The 10,459-nt window shown below is 45.6% G+C and overlaps 1 long non-coding RNA gene across 1 annotated transcript; it reads left to right on the plus strand.

The window, feature by feature from the left end:
- Positions 1–822: 822 nt before the first annotated feature.
- LOC125555470 lies at positions 823–2,006 on the plus strand. The gene is made up of 2 exons (XR_007304720.1): positions 823–1,360; positions 1,869–2,006. It is a non-coding gene; the product is annotated as an uncharacterized LOC125555470 (long non-coding RNA).
- The last annotated feature ends 8,453 nt before the right edge of the window (positions 2,007–10,459 follow it).

Consider the following 10,459-nt stretch of genomic DNA (forward strand, 5'->3'; position numbering starts at 1 on the left):
AACGGATGGACAATATAAGCATCATTGGCGATGGTGACACGGAGGAGAAATGGTAACATAATAGAATAAGTTGCTAAGCGCATATGAGGATTTGTTTCTCCCGTCAATATATTCTTCCACTCTATATGTTACCAGTGCCGTTGGTGTGAAATACAGAGAAAGGAGGAAGGGATGGAGAGTTGAAAGAGTACGACGATGGTGCATCTTGCTTGAACTGGGTGAAGGAGGGGCCACGTATTGTTCGCTCCACACGTCGGCTATGGAGAGAGAGGGAGAGAGAAGCATGTGACCATGTCCTTAGTCATTCCATACCCCATGTTCATGTGGCTACTCCCCTCTGTCGTACCATCTCTCCCCCGGCTTTGTATGCTCCAATACTGGTCCTCCTTGAGGCTGTGATATTGGTGTCAAGGGAAGTATGGCTGCGTTGATGCAGTCGGTTTACTCCTACTGTTGACGACAATGTTAACAAAAGAGCATCAATCATTGTAAACTCTTTATTTTCTAACCGGCCATCTTATCTTTGAAGTGGGCAAGTATAAAATATGAATTTATATTAAGACAATGAAGAATTTAACGGACTAAAAGATATAGCTCAATATTTCATCACGACAGATAAACTCCTCAATATCACATGAATTTTGAAATTTACTTTATTTCCGTTGCAACGCATGGACTCTTTTACTAGTAAAACTAAATTACCATGGAGCACCGGTGTAAAAATCTGGTCTTCCAACGCAGAAGTGCTAGATTGGGCGCTTATCTATATTTTTTTTCCTTCCGGACGACATTCTCAAGCGCCGGCCTCTCCAACGCAGGAAACAAGCATCGGTGCCCACCGATCCAACCGAACACGAACCGGTCAGCTGCGCCAGTCCTCACTCAGCTCACTCTGCTCTCAGCTCAGCTCCCTCTGCTCCCTTCTCTCGAACTCTCCACACCCTTGACCCTCGTCAGATCCAGCGAGCCGGAGGAGAACTCCAGGCCGAACTCCCACACCCTCAGATGTCGGCCACGGTAAACGGCGGCGCGGGGGCGGAGTAGGCAGCAGCCCGCGTCTTCCTTCCCATGGAGACGAGACCGGCGCAGCTGTCGGCGAGGCCGACGGACATGAAGAGGGCGGTGCGCGAGCGGATGAGGCAGCAGCAGCCGGGGCTTCCCACATGAAGACGAAGCCGGAGGAGCTACCGCGGCGCTGACGGACGGGAGGGGGAGGGAGCCGTGGAGCAGAGGAGGCAGCAGCCGCGCCTTCCCCCATGGGAACGAGGCCGGAGGAGCTCTTGGCGATTGATGTACCAATTGCTGCGCGCAGGCGTACAATATGCGCGTTCAAGATGAACAAGCTTACCCGACATCTGAGGTAATTCCCTACCGATTGCTGTACCAATCGCTGGTAAATTGAGTTGACTGCTGCCGAGATGCACACATGTGTGTATGGTGATCTGAGTCCGTCATGTTCTTCCTGAGGGAAATTTTAATTATCGTAGGAGAATAATATGTGTTGATATACAGTTTTGACAGGTTCCAAACTGACTGATCCTGAATTCACATAGTCCTAAAAAGAAATTTAGGGAGTAGAGCTTCGAATAAGAACAACAATTTCCTATATAAATCATGGCTGTTTGACTTGACAGTACATCGCATTCCACACATGTGTGAAACATGAGCAGGATTGTCTTGTGTGTGACCAGATAATTTTGAGATGTGCGTTGCAACTGGAACCTGCAAGTAGGACTATATATAATGAGATAGCTTGACTGCATGCATGATTTAGTCAGCACTGCATGCACGATTTAGCTAGTCCGTATGACTGAATGAATGGTTGTAGTTAATTGATTTTTTTTCTTGCTAACTCACCGTGCTTTCAGGTTTGAACATCGGAACTTTCCCCCCTGTTGAACCAGTTTCACATTCACATGCATTTCATTTTTGGCATTTTTTTATTGTAAGTATTCAGGTCCCATGGAGAATTATTATAGATATAAATGACCTCAATATTTTATTGTAGATTATTTTTGTGCGTCAAGAGAAAGAAAACACATTTTTTTTGAACGAAGAAATATATTTTTTGTGTAGCTGCAAAAGAAAATCAGGTGAGTTAGTTGCGTATAGATGGCTCCGTTCAGCAAAGACCAGCTGAGGTAGTTGAGCCGTTGCAGATTTGTAGCGCTCCAAGGAGCGCCCGGTGCCAGATTGGTACGGAGAAAAAAAAAGGGAGAAGCGCCCGATGACAGCCTGGGCATCGATGCCAGCCCAAATCCTGGGATTGTTGTTTTGGGGGGGGGGGGGGGGGGGGGGGGGGGGTGGGGGGGATTTGACCAATAAGCGCCCCCGTTGTATGCCTTGAGGTGCCTTTACAGAAATGCTCTTTCGTGCCGTTACTGTCCGGTTAAAGGGCTTTGACCGTCTATGGAGCGTTTGCTGGACATTTTTACCCCTGAAAAAAAATAAAACAGAAATTAAAATTAAAAAAGAAGAGAGGGTGAGCGCTTACCTTTTGGCCCAACTGCACACCGCAACGCCCAGCCCATCTCCCTAGTCATCGTCTTCCTCAACTCGTCAACTGCGCACGCATCGATGAGTGCCACCGTCGACCACTGTTCGAAAGCTGCCACCATAGTAGCTCTAGTGTAGGGCTACTTCACGACGTCCACAGCCCTATGGAAAACCCTAGCTAGCTTTCCCTCCCTTCCCTCGCTCTCCTCCCCTTAGCCACATATGAGAACAGCCGTCGCCATGACCTTCGTCGTCGCCGCGTCCATCATCCTCACAAACAGCTGAAAATCTGTCTAGGAGACGTGCACGCCTCAAATACGTCTCCTCCCAGGAGTAGCTCAAGCAGGACCTCTCCAACACGACCGAATCGACCGTCTTCCTCGTCTGCGGCCACCGGAGCGTCATCGTCGATTCGTTTCCCCTACGCTGCTATACCATAAATCAATGTCACCATCGTGCTCATAGCGCCCCTAAGATGCCGCTCCCTAAACCACTGAATCCATGCCCGCTTGCTCGAATCCGTCGAGCACCGCCATCGGTAGCCGCCCAGCTCATCATTGCGGTTGATTCCGCCTTCCCCAGCATGCTCTATTGGTACCATTGCATGTGCATCATCGCGCTCGTCTGACCTGTACTCTCCGTTAACCAAATGGTTCCTGGAGTTGCGATTCCGGCCATCGCCGCCATGGCTTTGGTCACCGGAGTGCACCGCTGTTCCAAACACTGCCTGGGTCACAGACGTGTGGGCCCAGGTCGTCAGCTAATTAGATTAAACTTAATTAAACTATTAGATTAGGTACTCCATCCTTCCATCTATATAGGGCCTAATGCGTTTTCCGAGGCTAACTTTGACCAAATGTTAGAGCAACAATATATGACATGCAACTTACACAAAGCATGTCGTCAAATTCGTATGTGAAAGGAGATTTCAATGATATAATTTTCACATTATGCATGTCATGTACTATTAATCTTGTCAATAGTCAAAGGCCGTCTTGAAAAACGCATTAGGCCCTATATAGATGGAAGGAGGGAGTATAGTTTTTTCAATTAACTTAGATATATATATATATATATATATATATATATATAGTTAATGTAAAATTAAATAGCCTATGACAAGTGGGCCTAATCCCTTGTTGGCCCACTCGTTATACACCATGGCTATGGTTTTTTACTTTCCCTTTTCTTTTTTCCTATGGATGAGGGGGGCCCACACGTAAGTGAAAGTGAGAGGAGAGAGGGTTGTTTCCTTTTAAAAAATCTATGGATAACAGGGCCCACCCGTAAGTGACACATGTGTACAGGGGCAAAATGTCCAGCAAACGCCCCGTAAACGGTCAAACCCCTTTAACTACACGGTAGCGGCATGAAAAGGCATTTCTATAAGGGCACCTAATGGCACTGGGGTAAATTTGAGCACACTTTAAAATTAAAGGTAAATCTGAGTAATGGGTTTGAGTTAGGGACACAAATGTAAAAGTCCCAAAAAAGGAATGGCGTGTGTCACACACGGACACGTTCGTTATGCCTATGATCCCATGGCTGTGAAGACCTTGACTCTCTCCGAGGGCATGCCCTCCTACACCATGACACCGCATGTTTGGTTCTCTACAGCGACCCTGGATATACAATGCACACTTGATTTCATCATGAGGACGAGTCTGCGGAGGAGAGTGATGAGTCCAAATTATGTGATGACTTTGATGGTTATTTTGTGCCTACATGGTAGGCTATGTAGAATTTTATCGGTTTCGCACACTACTTTTTGTTTGTATTTCATGGTAACGCATTTTGGAGCAAATAAAATTTTATGGAAGGAATCTCATGAAATGGTGGTGGAATCATGTTATTTAATGTGATAATCCATTACCAGGAAAACTTAAAGCAAATGGACCCACAGAGGAGCGCTTGCGATGCCTCCAGAGCAAAAGACGGTCAACCATATGAGCGTACCCGCTCGTATGGGTGGTTGTATGATGCGCTAGGGCCCCTGCCTCATCCACTACTTTACCCGTGAGATAGGATTGGGAAGCAGATGAACATAGACACCAGAAACACATCCACAAGGCAGAACCCTAGTCTCCGGGGCGATCCAGAGGAGGAATTGTCAAGGAGGATATCGCCACCTTCACGAAGCGCACGGGATGTCAACATCATGACCACTATCATCATCATCTCTATTGTCATCAACATCATCATCCACATCCATCTCACTACAACATCAGGAACCCTAGTGGATCATCTTGTGTGTTATGTGTGTGATCCATGATCCATTCATCAGTAAATGCCTTTGCTCCTAGGTTTTGCACCACTCGCATACGTCCTAACCGCACGGTTCGGATGTGTTCTGTCATCCAATGCAGTACTGTATCGGTTCGTTCCAATGCTGTACTGTATCGGTTCGTTTGGTGGCCCGGATGTACCTTTTTCATTGTTGGGGGGGGGGGGGGGGGGGAGTGGAGATGCTCTAACAAGCCTATCCCAAGTTGAAAAGGAGGTTTGATGCACCTGTAAAATTCGTTCGCAGATGTTACATCTCGCTTATAGCAAGACTAACATATGTCCTACTTGGCTGGCCCATTTTTTTCTCGTTCGCTGGTTTCGATCAAGTTTGCTTGCTTCGTTCGATGGGTTTCATTCGCCAGGGTTTTTTGAATTTTGTTATTTTCCTATTTTTCTGTTTCTTCCCTAGTTTTCTCGGTTTTTCTTTGTTTCTTCACCGGTTTTATTAGTTTCTTTCTTGTATTTTTTATTTTTCATTGTTTTTCTTTGTTTCTTTCTTGGTTTTTACTGTTTTTTCTTTGCTTTACTTTTTTTGTTTGGTTTTCACCAGTTTTTGTTATTCTTCATTTTTATTTGTTTCATTCTTGGTTTTTATTTTATTTTTCTTTTTTATTCATTCTACATTTCTCGTATATGCCAAGAACATTTGTCTAATACATGTTTAACATTTTCTTAATTCAAGTTTAACATGTTTTAATGTATGGGCAACATTTTTCTTTGCATATTTTTCACATTTGTCAAATGCTTGATTAACATTTTTCAAATATAAAATTAAATTGTTTAAAATACAGTACAAGATTACAATTTTGAATTCATGGTCAACATATTTTCTATACACATTTAACATTTTTAAAATGCTTGATTAATATTTTTAAATTCTTGTCTAACATTTGACCAAATGTTGATTAACTTTTTGTAAACACGTGATCAACTTTTTTCACACATATTGTATATTTTCTGTATACATTTTTCATATACATGAGAAACATTTTCTCTATACACATTTTAAAAAATTCAATTATTTGGTTAATGTTTTTTTAAACATTTAATATAAGGTGCTTTTTCAAATATATTTATTAGAATACTTGAAAGTAGAAAATAAAGTTTAAATAAAAGAAAAAACAATATAAAAACATGAAAAAGAAAATTCAAGGCCATGGCCTCCCGTGCGCTTGTGCCGGCCCATCTGGCGCTTCCCACGCGAGGCTTCCCTACGTCCCGCTCTAAGCGAGACATAGGAGCCCCCAAATTCCTGCGTTTCTTTTTCTTTGAAAACCGAGTTCTTAGATGCTCTGCCATTTTCCTTTGCTTCATTCCTTTTTTTTAAGATCCAGCTTGGCTGTCGTTCATTTCATGAGCAGACAGATGGTGGAAAACAAGTGTTGATCAAGTGATCAGTGGTGCAGAAAGAAAATGGGTGACAAAACCAGCCTAGGGTTTCCTATGCTAGCACCGGCAGTACAACGAGTAATCACTCAGGGCATGTCCCCAAAGGGGTGCTCGATGCAGGCTGCTTCATTCCTTTGATGGACTAGACAGATTGATATAGTATTCACCAAAGGAAAATCCCATATTCCTATGTTTTTTCTCCACCAAAGAGTCAACAAATGCTAGTGGGTATGTCACCAAGACGGCGTTTCAAACTCATCACAGCCACTTCGTGTTCTTGGTGATGCCTTTTGGCCTCTCCAACGCCCCGGCGACCTTCCAGACTCTGATGAACGACGTCCTCCGTTCCTATTTGCATCGCTTTGTGCTCGTTTGCTATGATGACATTCTTATCTACAGCGCCTCGTGGGCAGAGCACCTTCAACACGTCGTCATCGTCTTCAACAAGCTTCGAGCGCATCATCTTCATCTTAAGTGCTCGAAGTGCTCGTTCAGGACGCCTTTAGTCGCCTACCTCGGCCACGTCATCTCGGCCGAGGGGGTTGCTATGGACGCCGACAAGGTGGTGGCCGTTGCGGCCTGGCCGACACCGCACTCAGTGCGGGCTCTTTGCAGCTTCCTGGGCCTCGCGGGGTACTACCAAAATTTATCCGGGAGTTCGGCCTCATCGCGTCCCCACTCATGCGCCTACTGCGTCGCGACGCCTTTGCCTGGGACAGGGAGGCAACCGCGGCATTCGAGGCTCTTAAGGGGGCCCTCACGACGTGTCCTGTCATGGAATTGTCACGGCAGATGTCCTTAGTGTCAGGACTTAGTTGCGAGGCCAACGCATCTATGTGGTTGCTGTTGGGGAACGTAGCAGAAATTCAAAATTTTCCTACGTGTCACCAAGATCTATCTATGGAGAGACCAGCAACGAGGGGAAGGAGAGTGCATCTACATACCCTTGTAGATCGCTAAGCGGAAGCGTTCAAGAGAACGGGGTTGATGGAGTCGTACTCGTCGTGATCCAAATCACCGATGATCCTAGTGCCGAACGGACGGCACATCCGCGTTCAACACACGTACAGCCCGAAGATGTCTCCCACGCCTTGATCCAGCAAGGAGAGAGGGAGAGGTTGAGGAAGACTCCATCCAGCAGCAGCACAACGCGCGTGGTGGTGGTGGAGGAGCGTGGCAATCCTGCAGGGCTTCGCCAAGCACCACGGGAGAGGAGAAGTACTTGGGAGAAGGGGAGGGCTGCACCAAAGGCAGAGATCAGATCGCGTGTATTGGGCAGCCCCTAGGCCTCATATATATAGGGGAAGGGAGGAGGGTGCGCCTCCTCTAGGGTTCCCACCCCTAGAGGGGCGGCAGCCCCAAACCCATCTATGGATGGCGGCCACAAGGGGGGAGGAGAGGGAGGCGCAGGGAGTATGGGCCTTAGGGCCCATCTGCCCTTAGGGTTTGCCCCCTCTCCCCTTCTAGGCGCATGGCCTTAGTGGGAGGCGCCCCAGCCCACCTAGGGGCTGGTGTCTTCTCACACTTGGCCCATGTATGCCTCTGGGGCCCATGGCCCCCCCCCGGTGGACCCCCGGACCTCTCCGGTGGTCCCGGTACATTACCGATAAACCCCGAAACCTTTCCGGTGACCAAAACAGGACTTCCCATATATAAATCTTTACCTCCGGACCATTCCGGAACTCCTCGTGACGTCCGGGATCTCATCCGGGACTCCGAACAACATTCGGTAACCACATACAAACTTCCTTTATAACCCTAGCGTCATCGAACCTTAAGTGTGTAGACCCTACGGGTTCGGGAGACATGCAGACATGACCGAGACGTTCTCCGGTCAATAACCAACAGCGGGATCTGGATACCCATGTTGGCTCCCACATGTTCCACGATGATCTCATCGGATGAACCACGATGTCAAGGACTTAATCAATCCCGTATACAATTCCCTTTGTCTATCGGTACGATACTTGCCCGAGATTCGATCGTCGGTATCCCGATACCTTGTTCAATCTCGTTACCGGCAAGTCTCTTTACTCGTTCCGTAACACATCATCCCGTGATCAACTCCTTGATCACATTGTGCACATTATGATGATGTCCTACCGAGTGGGCCCAGAGATACCTCTCCGTACACGGAGTGACAAATCCCAGTCTCGATTCGTGCCAACCCAACAGACACTTTCGGAGATACCCGTAGTGTACCTTTATAGCCACCCAATTAGTTGTGACGTTTGGCACACCCAAAGCACTCCTACGGTATCCGGGAGTTGCACAATCTCATGGTCTAAGGAAATGATACTTGACATTAGAAAAGCTTTAGCATACGAACTACACGATCTAGTGCTATGCTTAGGATTGGGTCTTGTCCATCACATCATTCTCCTAATGATGTGATCCCGTTATCAACGACATCCAATGTCCATGGTCAGGAAACCGTAACCATCTGCTAGTCAACTAGAGGCTTACTAGGGACATGGTGTTGTCTATGTATCGACACATGTATCTGAGTTTCCTATCAATACAATTCTAGCATGGATAATAAACGATTATCATGAACAAGGAAATATAACAATAATCAATTTATTATTGCCTCTAGGGCATATTTCCAACAGTCTCCCACTTGCACTAGAGTCAATAATCTAGTTCACATCGCCATGTGATTAACACTCACAGGTCACATCGCCATGTGACCAACATCCAAAGAGTTTACTAGAGTCAATAATCTAGTTCACATCACTATGTGATTAACACTCAATGAGTTCTGGGTTTGATCATGTTGCTTGTGAGAGAGGTTTTAGTCAACGGGTCTAAACCTTTCAGATCCGTGTGTGCTTTACAAATCTCTATGTCATCTCCTAGATGTAGCTACCACGTTCTATTTGGAGCTATTCCAAATAATTGTTCTACTTGGAGCTATTCTAAATTGTTGCTCCATTATACGTACCCGGTATCTCTACTCAGAGCTATCCGGATAGGTGTTAAGCTTGCATCGATGTAACCCTTTACGATGAACTCTTTTACCACCTCCATAATCGAGAAAATTCCTTAGTCCACTAGTTACTAAGGATAACTTTGACCGCTGTCCTGTGATCCATTCTTGGATCACTCTTGTACCCCTTGACTGACTCATGGCAAGGCACACTTCAGGTGCGGTACACAGCATAGCATACTGTAGAGCCTATGTCTTAAGCATAGGGGACGACCTTCGTCCTTTCTCTCTATTCTGCCGTGGTCGAGCTTTAAGTCTTAACTTCATACCTTACAACTCAGGCAAGAACTCCTTCTTTGACTGATTCATCTTGAACACCTTCAAGATCATGTCAAGGAATGTGCTCATTTGAAAGTACCATTTAAGCGTTTTGATTTATCCTTATAGATCTTGATGCTCAATGCTCAAGTAGCTTAATCCAGGCTTTCCATTGAAAAACACTTTCCAAATAACCCTATATGCTTTCCAGAAATTCTACGTCATTTCTGATCAACAATATGTCAACAACATATACTCATCAGAAATTCTATAGTGCTCCCACTCACTTCTTTGGAAATACAAGTTTCTCATAAACTTTGTATACACCCAAAATCTTTGATCATCATCAAAGCATACATTCCAACTCCGAGATGCTTACTCCAGTCCTTAGAAGGATTGCTGGAGCTTTGCATACTTATCAGCATCTTTCAGGATTGACAAAACCTTCCGGTTGTATCACATACAACCTTTCCTCAAGAAAATCGTCGAGGAAACAATGTTTTGACATCCTATCTGCAAGATTTCATAAATAATGCAGTAATCGCTAATATAATTCCAACAGACTCTTAGCATCGCTATGAGTGAGAAAATCTCACCGTAGTCAACTCCTTGAACTTGTCCGAAAACATCTTAACGACAAGTCGAGCTTTCTTAATGGTGACATTTACCATCATTGTCCGTCTTCCTTTTAAAATCTTTCTGTACTTAACAGCCTTACGACCATCGAGCCGTTCTGCCAAAGTCTACACTTTGTTTTCATACATGGATCCTCTCTCGGATTTTATGGCCTCGAGCCATTTATCGGAATCCGGGCCCACCATCGCTTCTCCATAGCTCGTAGGTTCATTGTTGTCTAGCAACATGACTTCCAAGACAGGATTACGTGCCACTCTGAAGTAGTACGCATCCTTGTCATCCTACGAGGTTTGGTAGTGACTTGATCTGAAGTTTCATGATCACTATCATAAGCTTCCACTTCAATTGGTGTAGGTGCCACAGGAACAACTCCCTGTGCCCTGCCACACGCTAGTTGAAGAGATG

This window comes from Triticum urartu, chromosome 5 (assembly GCF_003073215.2).
Source record: "Triticum urartu cultivar G1812 chromosome 5, Tu2.1, whole genome shotgun sequence".
NCBI classification, from domain to species: domain Eukaryota; kingdom Viridiplantae; phylum Streptophyta; class Magnoliopsida; order Poales; family Poaceae; genus Triticum; species Triticum urartu.